This window comes from Cimex lectularius, unplaced genomic scaffold (assembly GCF_000648675.2).
Source record: "Cimex lectularius strain Harlan isolate CLEC.00 unplaced genomic scaffold, Clec_2.1 scaffold119, whole genome shotgun sequence".
In the NCBI taxonomy this organism is placed as follows: domain Eukaryota; kingdom Metazoa; phylum Arthropoda; class Insecta; order Hemiptera; family Cimicidae; genus Cimex; species Cimex lectularius.
Genome location: NW_019392789.1, coordinates 1,062,360 through 1,077,183, shown reverse-complemented (window position 1 = coordinate 1,077,183; position 14,824 = coordinate 1,062,360).

The following is a 14,824-nucleotide window of genomic DNA, read 5'->3' as shown; positions in this document are numbered from 1 at the left end:
TGAGTAGGAAGAATAAAGACACACCGTCATGTTCTAAACCAACTTCCAGTCGTGTATTCATTAATGCTAACTTCGCTCCGTTGTTTATTTTCGGTATGCTTGAGAGGCGTTTTGGTCCGATTTAGGCCAAAATAATTAATTAAATTAAGCATAAATCACGTTTAGATGTCCTTTTAACAAATGAATCAAACATTATAATAAATGCCGCAATGGTAAACAAGTGCCAGGGATCAGAAGAAGATTAATTAGCCCCTAATTCGGTGGTTACATACGAGAACTTGTTCTATTCAAAAGATTCTTTTCACTTTCCATGATAAACAGGAACTGTACTTTACAAGCAATCATAACTTCAATACATATTTACTTGTTTCTGGAGTCTAAAATGATTCTTTTGATGCCAGTGAAGTAAAAGTATAAGTACAAAACAGCAAAATTACACTGGCACTCTCAACACGACACGCAAGAATGGCAATTACACAGAACACAAACACTTTGAGTGAGTAGAAATACTTTGATTGAATATAAAAAATATATTTTTCATTGTATAAATTCGCTTTTCCACATCCTAAATGTACTTGTTAAATGTAAACAATGATTGTAAATCCCAGGCCCTGAAGATGATCGCAATAAAGATCGAAACGTTGGCACGATAAACAAAATGTTTTTCTGAAACTTGCATCACACCAGACCGCATCTCACGATTTCTGTTTCTGTTCGTACGTAAGTTTTTGTTGCAGAAGCACCTGACGAAATTTGACGTACGAGTAATCAATCTATCACCCTATAATTTTGCCATTTTTGACAAATTTAAATTCCGATTGCACCGAAATTGTTTTCAGCGTAAAACATCCTTTAAAATGATTTGTCATAATGTGTTATTTAAAATTTTGAAGTTGAACTGGGCCAGAGGTACAGTGGGGTATAATTTTTCTCCAAAAAAAGGGAAAAATTTGAAACTAAACTTAAAAAAATATTAAACACAATTTTTGTAAACAAATTCAGCCGGGCCATCTAAAAACCTCCTTACACAAGGACATAAATTATAAAGAAGTTTATGATAATTATTGTTTTGGTCTATTAAACTACTAAACTACAACTTAAAATTTAATTACTAGTTTTGATCAATGAACAAGCACAAATACTGCAGAAAAATTCCTATTGTCTTCGTAAGGATACTAAATTTGTGGTTTTCTCTAATTAACTAATTGTAATGTAAAATAAAGCTAACAAACGAAATAGTAATAACAAATTGAAAATTTAATAAATCACCAAACTTATACATAATTTCACAAGATTGTGAATGTCACACTTGGCTCCATATGATTTTGTCTCTTTAACCAGATAACACTGTCGAAAAAACAAAAAAAATACGTATGCAATATTGTTTAAACTAGTTGTAAATTTTCCCTACTTTTTGAAATAGTACTGTCAGGATACATACTTTGTACAGCCTTTCAAAATTTAAATGAGAACATACACTTATTTACTCACTGTTTTCAAGGATATTTTTTCATACTAAAAACGATGGCTCAATCAGATTGTAATGAGAATAATCAATTTTTGACTAATTAAAATGTTGTTGCGTCATTTTTCCAGAGTGAAAATGCCTTTAAATAAGTTAGTAAAGAAGTACACGTCCTGATAAAAGGGTGTATTTTTTAAAAGGTGTATCATTGCAATTTTTATTTTAGCAAATTGCATAAATAGGTGAGATTTTTTCATTTTCAAATTTTCTTTTTTACGTTTCGATTGATCGATTATAGGAAAAGGGATGATAATTTTTCAACATTTTGGTTGTTGTAAGGAAAAGACTCAAATTGTGACCGTTAGTACAAGAAGGCAATTCTAAGCCTGAATGGTCGGCGTGTTAGTGTTATAGGCCTGGACAAAAGCCGTTGAAGCAAACCGCTCTGCGTCTCCCCAAATGGCACTAGGACCAAAACTCTTTCTCACTACGTTAACACAATTTAATCATTTTTTATTACAAACAACAAATAGGCAAATTATATGAGTTTAAACTGAAATATTTGTTATTTTTTCATAATGCTGTCTCATTGTTCCAACTCACTCGATTAGGAGATTCAAATGAAGTTGTATAACTTTTTTTTTGTCGTATGATAATGTATAACTACACATGATAGCGTGTATTTTTTTCCCAATCGATCTATTGTGCCGATTGTTAATGAATTTTTTGGAAGACTTTCTTTTCTTTTAAGAACTAGAGTATTCTTACGCGAACGTATCAATACCGACAATGCGCAAGCATTCGATCAGGTCTGGCATGCTGGGAAGCTGCGTAAACTCAAAGGCATCCTCCTCACTGCATACTTTATCATAAAATTCCTATCACGCGGAACGTTACTTATGGTTAACAACGGTTTTTCCCATTCACTCATCCACTGTGCCCAAACAGGAGTCCCCCAAGGTAGAGATATTTGCCCCATCTTTTACTAAGCATATCTTTCTTCCTGTATACCACAACACTGTGTTCGCTACTGAGGACTATCGAAAAAACCTTCACGCGCAATCACCCTAATAGATTTAAATAAGTATTTAATTTATTTGTTACCAACATTATAACTATACAAATATGTCCATTGCTCCCGTATACTCGGTCGTCATAAAAAGGATAATGAGAATTTTTAACGTCCGCACCTAGCCTATTCGGACTTATCGGTCGTTTTGATTCTCAAGATGAGAGCTGAGCACCTCCATATACGACAGAAGGGTGTTACTGCCGCAGCGTTGATGTAGAGGTATCTCAGCCCCGAGGGGCCAAGACAACCTCACTCTCCGCTTGCCCATCCGAGTGGTCGGGTTCGAGCATCGAACCGTATGCCGCGCGTAAAGGGCTACCTAAGCCGAAATACATCAGCCTGGTCTCTCGAGGACTCCCTCGATAGAGAAGGCCACTCTACCTCCCAGAGTATCGGGGATTCTCAAGCGTCGAAACTTTCGGATCCGCTCCGGCCGCGGTTTTGTTTAAAGTGGAATTGCTAACCACCCCCTAGAGGAGACCGCCTACGGTAAATGTCTCCAATCGAGCTCAGCCTACACCTACGTGCAATGAATACTCGAGTAGGAGCAACCGATTCACTACCCGTTCCCATCCACCACTACTCACGCATTCGATCATTTTCAGCATAAACATATCGTCCTCAACGCTTATACGCTGCCGTCCGATCCGCCGTATCCCGTGAGGCCGGGTATATAACGATGGTCATGCGCAAGTTTCGTGCGAAGGTCACAGATAGAAGATAGCCTCTTCTCTATGTACCCGCCAGGGGTCTCATCACAGCCAACTACGAGTTCATTCCCATTGTAACAGGGGCTGAACCTTGGAACATTTCTGTTACCACGTAGTACAGATGTTTATGCACCTGCCCCGTCTAACAAATTTGTACACATGATTAATGTATCACACAGCACAACACTAGCATTAATACCAGCACTACAACGATAGAACTGCTAGAAATGCTTTGAGGGCCCAGTCATTCCTGACACACAATATGTGAGGTGTCAAGGAGGTCCCGAGGCCACAATCGGTTGAGGCGACGTGACGGGTTGTCAGGATGGGAATGAGTGGACAGGGCTCGAGCAGTAGGGTTAGGTTGGTGTGGAAGGTTTGGAATTTGGGCCGGATTAGTTTGTTGACGAAAGGAGTGTTGAGGTCTTTGCGGATAGTGAGGTTAGTGACATAATAAGGTGCTTTGACAATTTGTCTAAGGACTTTTGATTGGAAGGACTGGAAGCGCGGGATGGCTTGGCAGTACTCCACAATTCCACTCCGTATGTCCATATTGGTCTTAGTAAAAGTTTTGTACAGTGTAAGCTTTGTTTTCGCTGTCAAAGTAGATTTCGGTTTTAGAAGTCTTCGTAGTAGATCACGTATTAAGTTGTTTTTCAAGGCTTGTGTGGGGATTCCACGTCAGTCTGTTGTCGAGATATAGTCCCAGGCATTTGACTGAGTGGAAACTGGTATCTCTTCGTTGTTGATGCACAATGCAAGAGTGCTTTTCCAGCATAAAATACACTGCGTGCATTTTTCATCGTTCAGTATATGCCTTCCATTTTTACACCTGTTGATAAGCTCAAAATGTTTCTGGATATGGGACATGATTCGAGTTAGAAAATAGGATTGCGGTGTCATCCCCGTAGGACTTAATACATACTGCTGACATCCGTAATCACCCCAATATTGATCGTTGCTGACTTGCAGATGTCACAACAATTATGTCCGTTCCCAATGATACTGTCTTTGCCGTTTGATCCATAGAAACTCACCTTACCGGGCTTGAGTCATGAGTAAAGAAGTGGAGGATACAAATAAATGAAAATAAATGCCTGTACAATGACTTCACATTACGTCAAGCAATCTTTCTTCCTGTATACCTCAACTCTGTGTTCGCTACTGAGGACTATACATCGAAACAACCCTACGCGGGTCACCCTTGTAGATTTAAACAAGTCCATAATAAAATATACAAACTTCTTTCTCGACTGTCATAACCGAAACTACCCCTTAACAATAAAAGACCATCTACAACAACCCTTATGTTTCCCACGCCATCAAATCAAGATACAACAAATTCCACTTCTCACTTTCATCCAGTGAGTAACCCAAAGTTCTGACATTCTATAACCTCGACGGAAACGCCGATAACCTCATCTTGAGAGTAGCAAGGGACAAGTGAAAGCTTAGGTTTACTTATATCTGAAAACTACTGAGAACTTATACGCGCAAGGCAATACAAGTCAATAAAATTTTTCTATCACCAATATATTTGTTAGTTGTAATTAATTCTACATTTGTAAATTTTAAATAAATTTATTATGTTGTGAAAATTTAAACGTTGAGCTTTAGTTAATATCTTTTTGGAATTATAAAAAAAAGTTTTAAAATTAATATATTAAAATAATAATTACATTACATGTATGAAACCACGGTGAATTTTATGCGCTATTTTTATTCATGAGATACCAGCAAAATAATTCGTTAAGGTTATACATATTAAAAATAAACGCACGCTATTTGTTATATCTAGTGTGTGCACCGGATTCGGCTTAAAATTATATTTTAACACGTGTACAAATGCAGATTTAACAATTGTATGAGACAAATGACAGTGGTGTCGCTCTGTCCGACAACGTGTCGGCATAAATCAACCTCTTAGGTCAGATGGAACCTCGCTAGAAAGACCCCAAGCCCCAAAACATACGTCCATCCCACGGACAAAGGGCGTCAAGATTTATACACTTTTTTGAAACGGGGCCTGAAAAAAAAAATGATTTAATTTTGTTAGTTCTTTTATCTTTAGGCTGTATATCTTTTAGCAGAAGAGAAACAATAAATTCAGGCCCCGAGGTTCAACGAGCTTTTGGAATGTTTAAAATACTCAGTGCAATCACCTAACGTCTCATTTGTATTCACAATGTTTTTCGACCATGACGTTAATCTTTACTGACCAAATAAATAAAAATTCTTCATTTTCACGTTATTTAATCAATCATAATAAAGTATGATTTAAATCAGATAAATCATTTCACACATAATATTATCTTAATGAATATAACTTATCAACCTAAACAGAACGTTTAACACCAAACAAATAATAAATAAGGAAACAGTGAAACTGTTATTTAAATGTAACTTTTGCAGACTTCCACTAATCCACCAATGTTGCCTTATATTTCTTAGGTTCTCGTGAGAAATTTGATTGATATATTAAATAAATACTTCCTTTTTAAAACAAAATAAGCTATTGTAAAAAATAAAATGTGTAAGTGTGTACAAGAATAGATTAAAACAGTCTAACGAAGCACTCTCTAGCAAAGAAAACTAATTGTTGTGTATAGATTGACTAAAGATCAAAGATTGGAGAATATCAGATGCTGGTCAATTAATTGAGACACTAGTCATTGTATATATGTACTCCGTTTCGGCTCTTTGGCTTTTTAAGCTTCTTATAGGTACAATCTATGATAGCTCATTGTAAAGAATATTTTATATTTAGTCCCAAGTGGGAAAGAACAAATCTAGAAGTTTAATGATAATAGTAGATAAGAGTTACCATGCACTGAGGAAGGAGAATAGCCCTGAAAAACGTTTTAAACGATAGGGCACTCAATTTTTAATACCCAAAGACTCTCAAGTGTTTGGTATCTAATAAATCAGTAAAAAAAAAATAAAAAAATAGTATGTATCTTTGATTTTATAAGTAACATTAAGATGACACATTTTTATAAACTTCCCCCCACGTTCAGGTCTTGCTTTTATTTTCGCTTAATAAAACATTTGGGGCTCTCCCCCCAAAAAAAATTAATGTTCTATTTGACTTACGTAAAAAATGTAGTGGACTTAAAATGTAGTGGGAGAATACAATTGTCGGTACTCACCTGAAACAAACAACGTTTGATTATAATAAAATATATTTCATAATCATCAAAATAGTTTTTTGTTACGAGGGTGTTTCAACTACAACAAGTTTATATCTGGGATGCCTTGTTTTGTAAAAAAATATTTCGGAAGTATAGTTGGAATTCAGAGAACCGGGATTCGAACCCCGGGATCCTTACACTATTGAGTCTCCGTGTCGACGTTGCGGCCAATGGTAAGACATAGTTATGAGAAGGAATGGGCAAGAAACTAACATTTTGGCCGTCTTTGATTGTTTTTAACCTGGGTCCACTATTGAAGTTCTAAAAAAATGAATAGACAAATTGCTCCGAAACGACCTAATCAGTAATATTTCAGTTTTGGTTGAAAATAATTTTCAGAGATAGATCATTATTATAAGTATAATGAAGCAAGAAACTAAACCGTTGGCTCTTGAGTGGCACTTTTTATCCCCAGGATCCACCAGTGAAAGTTTAAAGACGGTTTTGTTTGAAAAAAGTGAATAACAAAATTATCAGAAACGACCCAGTCACAGTAATATTTCAGTTTAGGTTGTTCGCCAGTTTCAGTGGTAGTCTATAAAGAGGATTTTTGTACTAACAAAAGTGAATAGTCAAATTGATCTGAAACGATCTAATTTCTGTAATATTTCCGTTTAGGCTGCTCATCATTTTTAATGGAAGGTCACTGTTATAAGCGGAGTGAGGCATGAAACCAACCCTTGAGCCGCTTGACTACATCCTTCATCCATAGAAAGTCTAAGAAAGTATTTTCGCTTAAAAAAGATAATACGCAAATTTATGAAACGGCTTAAACACAGTAATACTTCAGATTCGGCTAAATTTCCTTTTCAGGGGTTCGTCCGCTGCGAGGAAAGAACCTAATCTGTACGTGACAGGTTTTATTTGGTTAACAATAACACGCCCTAAAGATTGTGACCATCCGATGCCTCTATCAAATTCTGTATATCCAATTTTCTATATATGTATCAAATGGAGCTCGGTATGTAATAAAGACGAAAAAGCCGCTGGCCCTAACGGAAATATCTAGGAAAATAGACAAATTTTTCTTGTACGTCTCCTCGTCTTGTTTTGAACTTTAGGTTCAGGGAAAATCTATCTTCAGTTTTATAAAGCCTAGAAACACTGTTAAGAAATTTGATGTTTAAATTATTTGAAGAAACTAGTATGTACTTCGTGGAGCACAATTATTTTTTCATTCACATTTAGTAAATGTCAAACGAGTTTCCGTCGGGTATTCTCAACTGTGGATCATTTCCACTGATAGACAAAATAAAGGCACCATCATTAAATTTTAATGTATTTAGGTTTATTCATCTTTTGCATACAAAAATAAGATATATTAAAAAATGTTTATTACATAATTCTAAAAAAAAAACAATTATTTAGTAAAGAATAAAAAAATTGCCTTCATTTACTGAATTCTCCGGTCGCCACGGTCAGGTCCTTGGTGTCACTGACTTTTACCAGGGATTCCATACAATTATATACGCCTTTTGTCTTTGCTGTATGAAGTTATGACATTTGTGATGAGAATGAAAGAGAGAGAGAGAGAGAGAGAGAGAGAGGGAGAGAGAGAGAGAGAGAGAGAGAGAGAGAGAGAGAGAGAGAGAGAGAGAGAGAGAGAGAGAGAGAGACAGAGAGAGACAGAGAGACAGAGAGAGACAGAGAGAGAGAGACAGAGAGAGAGAGACAGAGAGAGAGAGACAGAGAGAGAGAGAGAGAGAGAGACAGAGAGAGAGAGACAGAGAGAGAGAGACAGAGAGAGAGAGACAGAGAGAGAGAGAGAGAGAGAGAGAGAGAGAGAGAGAGAGAGAGAGAGACAGAGAGAGAGAGAGAGAGAGAGAGAGAGAGAGAGAGAGAGAGAGAGAGAGAGAGAGAGAGAGAGAGAGAGAGAGAGAGAGACAGAGAGAGAGAGACAGACAGACAGACAGACAGACAGAGACAGATAGAGACAGACAGACAGAGAATAAAGATAAAATAAAACAAAGAAAATTTTCGAAACTAAACAATCAAATTAATTAAATCATTACGAGAGTGGAAAGAAAGAATGATGAATTTTTTTTAAAATTATGAAGTAAAACAAATAAATCGTCAACAAACAAAAAAACAGCTAGTGCATTTTTCTTCTGGCATTGATTGAGTGATAGAACCGTCTACAAGCTTTATTATTTAAGTGCACATAATTTTCTTTTATGCTATAGTTAGTTTAAAAACGTTCAATCCTTAAAATTACAGTCACGTAATTGTAGTTAGTTCAGCCGTAACTTCAGTCAGATATTCAATATTACATTCCGGAAAGTCGAAAACCCGTTCTGTTTAAATATTTTATTTAAGGGTCCGAGGGCCAAGGGTTCAGTCTGGGGACTCGCCCATAATAACGTACTAGGTATTCATTACGACCGGGGGCCCTTTTCCTATAGGGTTTGTATCCAATAACTGACCGGATCGGATACGCGATCTGACTACAGCGGCCTAGCTCTTGCATATCTCATCCCTCCGGGGGGCAATCTGATGGAGCCTACGAACTAACAACATCCAATAATACCGTTCACCAATTTTCCTACGACGGGTTTTCCTTTTTTCCAGGGGGAAGAATCCTTATAGAAACGCTTGGAAGGTGTGGAATGTAGAAAGGAGGATGTGATAACGAGTGAAGATTTCTTTTTTTCCTGTTCTTCGAAAGCTTGGGTATGTTCAATCAACGTACAACTTTCTTGTATTGTTTCTTATCTCTTGGGTTTCTAAAACATTTCTCTCTTAACCGTATTTATTCTTGTTGCTATTTACAATATTCTATATGTAAAATTGTGGTGCTAGACAATTGTGGTTTTAAAGAGCTAAGGAATTACTAAGTGGTGACCAGTCTGGCTAGTCAACATACAAGGACTTCTTTTTAACCTTCTATTAAGATTCTCGGGAGTAGTGCTATATTAAGGCTGATAATGTGGGGTGGGATTTTTTTAATTACTTGAAGCGGGATTTTATAACAGTTTTATAAAAGTATATTAAGGTTACGAAAAGTAGAAGTCTTCTTGATATTTTTTAGTGGATTGTGTATTGGGAATTTTGTTTGACTAATACAGTCATATGTCAACCTGATTTTAGTTAATCCTTTTGTCTTGAAGAATCAGATTTTTGTCTAGAATTGTGCTATAATGTCTACTAAGTATACAGGTTAGATTTTTATCGATTTTCAAAGTAGAGACGTGGTTGACTATGAACAAGTATATATGAGTTAGTTGTGGTTGACGCATTTTGAATGGCTTTCATCGCTCTTTATTTCAGCGATGGATCTAGGTTTGTTAGGTAAGCATGTAGGGATGAAATGATTTCCATGGAGGAGGTCAGCAGTTTACGAATTGATCGGGTTACTTACATAGTTGTTCAATTTTCAAGAACGACATTTGTTGCCTAAAATACTTCAGTTTTTTAGCTTTTGACCTACCTGACGTGTATTAGATTTCATTGCTCAACTGTCCTCGGCGATTGTTCAGAATCAAAAAAACAAGTTTAGATTCGTGTGAGGAAAAAATTCCTCTAGAGCGACAAACGTGTAATTAGATTATTTTCTAAAATTAAAGTACAACTTTTCGAGACTGTTATGGGCTTTATCGGTTAACTAGATGGTCGCATGTTTATAAAATAGCAAAACTAGCATGATTTCGCAACATCAAAACTACAAGTTTATAAAAAGACATCGAGAAAAGTTTTACAATAAGAAAATTGAGAGTAAGAACAAAATTAGAATAAATTCTTAGTATTTTGGTAGACACTCATATGCTATCATATTATATTAAGAGTTAACAATATAACACGTATAAAATACATAAACTTAAGTAGTCAAAGAGCGACCACATTAGAACAGTATTATAAGTAGACCGAAAACTGCCATTTGGTAACATTTATTGAAATGAATCTAATAGACCAAAACGACGAAATAAGCAAACCAAACTGTTCAAAAACAACAAAATTACTTAGTATTTATTAAATTTTCATGAGTTATCCCGTCCCCAAGTTGTCTAAAGCCTTGATCATGATACCTGATCATCCTGATTGTGTTAAGGATTTAAAAAGGCCTAGGCGAAATATCATTAACACAACTGATCTACCAAAAATCTAGCAAACACATTCAACATTTTTCCTTGACTGTCATGTAAAAATCTGGTTATCTTCAGTGGAGAACTCGTCTCCCCACTCTGTTTCTATCCAGTATTATCTTTGAAGACTGTATAATGCTCAAGCATACATAACATCGATGATACGCAGACGGATATGATCTGGGAAATATTTCTTGAAACCATTTTTTCACAATTCTTATTAAAAGTAACAAATCATGGGATTTTGGTGTTTTTCAGCTTGCTCATAACAGGCGAAATAGTTATGATAGGCATTCTCGATAAATGACGGGCAAACTAAAAAAAATCAAAAACCTAATGTAGCGTTTAATGAGCGTTTTTCTTTGAAATTAATACTTTTTTTCACTAAATTAGTCCTGTTTAACTTTAATTTAATTTATTTTTCTGTTAACTTAAAGCGTTTTAACATTAAATTAAACCATTAATTCACTACTTTCGTGGTCCGCTTGACCAATTAATACATTACAATTAATTAAGGTTTTTAGTTGAGATGCAAAAAAGTTAATGGCACGTGAAGGATTCGAACCCACGACCTTCGGCTAGATACGCTGCTGCTCTACCACCTGAACTATCGTGACCTCGATCCACTCGGACATCAACTCCCCATCTCAACCCTACCTTATGAGTTTTCCCTCCTTTTGCCATTTTTCAAAAAACTCATAATCCCCCCTTTGTCTTCTGTGTAATTGTGCCATTCTTGCGCGTCGTGTTGTTTTATAATCCAATTATTCTATATTTTAAACAATATCTATTTCAAAGAAGAATGATACGGTTTTAAATTTAATTTTATATCATTTTTAGTATTAATTATTCTCGGTCCCTAAAATGCGAATGTTTTTTGTTGTTTTTTTCCAATGAAAGAAGTTAACTTTACACGCTTACATTTCATACCATCTCCTTTTTTACGTTTTTTATTTGAAGGTAAAATAGGTTAATTTGAACTTGGCTGCCTAATTTGACGAAAAGAAGCTCTGTTATAAATTTTATTATTGAAATTCGGGATTTTGGTTTTGGGAGTAATTGCAGACTGGTCGTTTCCGATTCTTTTGTGACCTCCACCATTGGTTACAAAATACAAACGATTACGAAATATTTAGACGAACCTTTCAGACGAACCAAACATGGGCAAACATAAGTTAAGGAAAATGTATAAATATATAACATAAGGACAACTACTTTTTTGATACTTTTCATCTTGAAAGAGTTCTTGTAGTTGTAAATTTTGTCTGATCTTTCTTTAAATAAATTTCTCAACGTACCTATCTCTGGGAGTTGCATTTAATATACAATAGTTTTAAGCAAAACGGTATTATCCCTTATGGCATTATCTAGGTTGAAGCAAATTTCACTTTGGTACAACTCTAATTATGATACTTTACCGCGTCATGATAAGTTAATAGATTTAGATAGGAAGATAATTCAACGACAGACGGAGTGTAGAGTGTTGTAATCCAAAGAGGAGGACTAAAGCTAAGAATTAGCGCCGGCATTTGTGTTGGACAGGTGGTTGTGTCTGTACATTTATAATGGGTCCTTTGAGGATGCAGGGAGGCCGGGGCATTTATAGAGGCCGAGTCTGAGAACAGTGTAATTAACACTTCGCCCATTGCTCGGGCCCTTTTCAATTTAATTAACCCGGTTAAGCTCCTGACTCATCACATATTATACATTCCACAAAGAAAAGGATTCGGTGTGAAGGATTTTATTGGCCAATATTCGCACTCAATCTACACACAATATTTATTTATGTTGAAAAAAAATTAGTGACATATGAACTATTTTCCAGCAGTTGAAATATAAACTTTTTGGAACGTTGCAGCTAGCTTGTGCATGTTTCAATCATTTTTTGGGTAAATATGTTTCCCAACCAGAGGCTTAAAAGGGGCATTTTGAAAATTACTCGTTAATAATTTTAGTCAACTATGTGCCGATTCGTCATTTATTGTAAAATTGTCGAATAATATAGTAGCTTTGGTTCGTCATGAAAAAGCTGAAATTATTTTTCGAACCTCAGGTTATTCGATCCTCAAGCATTTCGTACTATCTTCAATAGCCTATAAAAATGGCTTTATGTAATAACTTATTCTCACGGCGTTTCAAGTAAGGCTTATTGTCATCTCTGCAATAATTTAAATTATTATTCGTTTAAGTCTTGCTTTTTCATAGTTCAATATATTTGATTGAAGTGTCAAATAAATGATACGTACATTAAATTGATAAGTTATGTTAATTCAGTTTTTAGAGTTCCTAACTGTAGAATATTGAAAAAAGAATGTTTTTTTCAATCCTTGAGTAAATTTAGCATTAATATTAATCGAGTGGGTGTTAACTGGATCGAAATCACGATGGCCCAAGTGGTTGGAGAAGCGGCGTATTGAGCCGAAGGTCGTGGGTTCGAAATCGTGACACTAGATTTTCATTTCAACCAATAACTTACAAACAAAGAACACTTAATTGAAAGAAGTAATTTGGACAATCAGATCACTAAATATAATGGATTAATTTTAATATGCATTTTTGTACGAGTTATTCTCGTTTTTATGAAAAGGGAAAAACTTAAAACTAAAATTTCAATAAATATTAAATAATACCATACATGAAATCTTATAGTCTTACATAATTTATTACGAATGCTGGCATATGCATATCAACACCACTACAATTTACTCCAAATTTATAAAGCAGTGAATTTAAAATAGATGTGCCGTTTCGATTTTTATAAATAAACAAACCGTGTAATTTATAATTTTAATGTTAAATTAAATTTATGAGCCTATAATTTAAGAAAAACCTATTTAATCGCACAAAACTTGATAATCGAGATCAATGGAAATGATAATTTTCCTACTCAACAAAACATGGCAATATTTCACAGGAAATAATATTAGATTATTTATATTAGTATTTTGCTATTGAGGACTAATATAACTGATTTATCAGGTGATGAAAAATAAACAAATGAAATACATTCCGAGAATCGTAGTACTTACTTTCTAAGATTACAATTTACATGAGGAAAATGCATTTTATCTGATATTATGTTAAATTTTGAAATTTCATCCAAACCTACATGAGTTTTTTTTTCTTTTCTAGAAAATCAGGTTTTATCAGATCTATGAATTTCACTGAAATTAACTATTTTTATTTTAGCTGGATATTAATTAATGTCCGGCAATTTTTTTTTAAGATTGATTCTAACTGATGCGATCTTATCACGTTTGAGCGCAGTCTCCTTACACTGGTCCGTTAAAGGAGTATAACTTGTTTTAAAAACCGAAAAACGAATAACGAGTTCCAGATCAAATATTGCTTAACTCTCTATTTCCTTCCGATCGGAACATGATTTTCGGAATTTTAAAAAAAATTTCTTACTGTGTTTTACCTATTGTTCTATAGAGATTTTCTCAATAATTTTTATCTTCATTCAGTGAACATTTTTATATTATAGATTATGCACATTACGGTTGAGGGGAGGGGCAGAAGAGATTTGAAAAAGTCTAATTGGGACATGGTACGAAGCAGGTTGGGAAACACTGGGTTAAAAGAAAACAGTTTTAGTACTCTCGCACAAATTACTCAACATATTTCTAGTTTAGATCACTTTTTAACATATTAATTGCTGGAAAACGTAAACCATAAGAATTAAACAATAAATCTGAATCACAATATTTCACTTTTTTCCACTTAAATAAATATCTCTCTTTTTCGCTGACCCATTCAATATACTACTCTATGACTTTTGGTTTATTTCTCTCACGCTTCATTCGATCTCGCAATATCTATCAATTGATATATCTATCAATATATATATATATATATATATATATATATCTTTTTATCTATCAAATTATCTACACAACTATCCATCTATCTACCTTTACCTCTACTTAAATATTTTTATCTCCCTCATCCTCTTTCAAACTGTGTATCTCAATCTCTCCTCTCTCTCTTTGACTTACTCTCTTTCACTTTCTTTCTACTCTCTCTCTCCCCCTCTCTCTCTCTCTCTCTCTCTCTCTCTCTCTCTCTCTCTCTCTCTCTCACTCACTTTTCTAATATATCACTCTTTCTTTCACTTATTTATTTCCCGCTTTCTTTCACTCTGCCTCTCACCCATTCTTTTACACAACTACTCACGCTTTCTCGCTCGCTTAGTATATATTTCTTTCATTTTCTCTCTCCGGTACTTTTAATGCCAATTTCTCCCTTCTCACTCACTCTATGAACCTCTTTATATTTTAATATTTCACTCACTCACACTATTATCT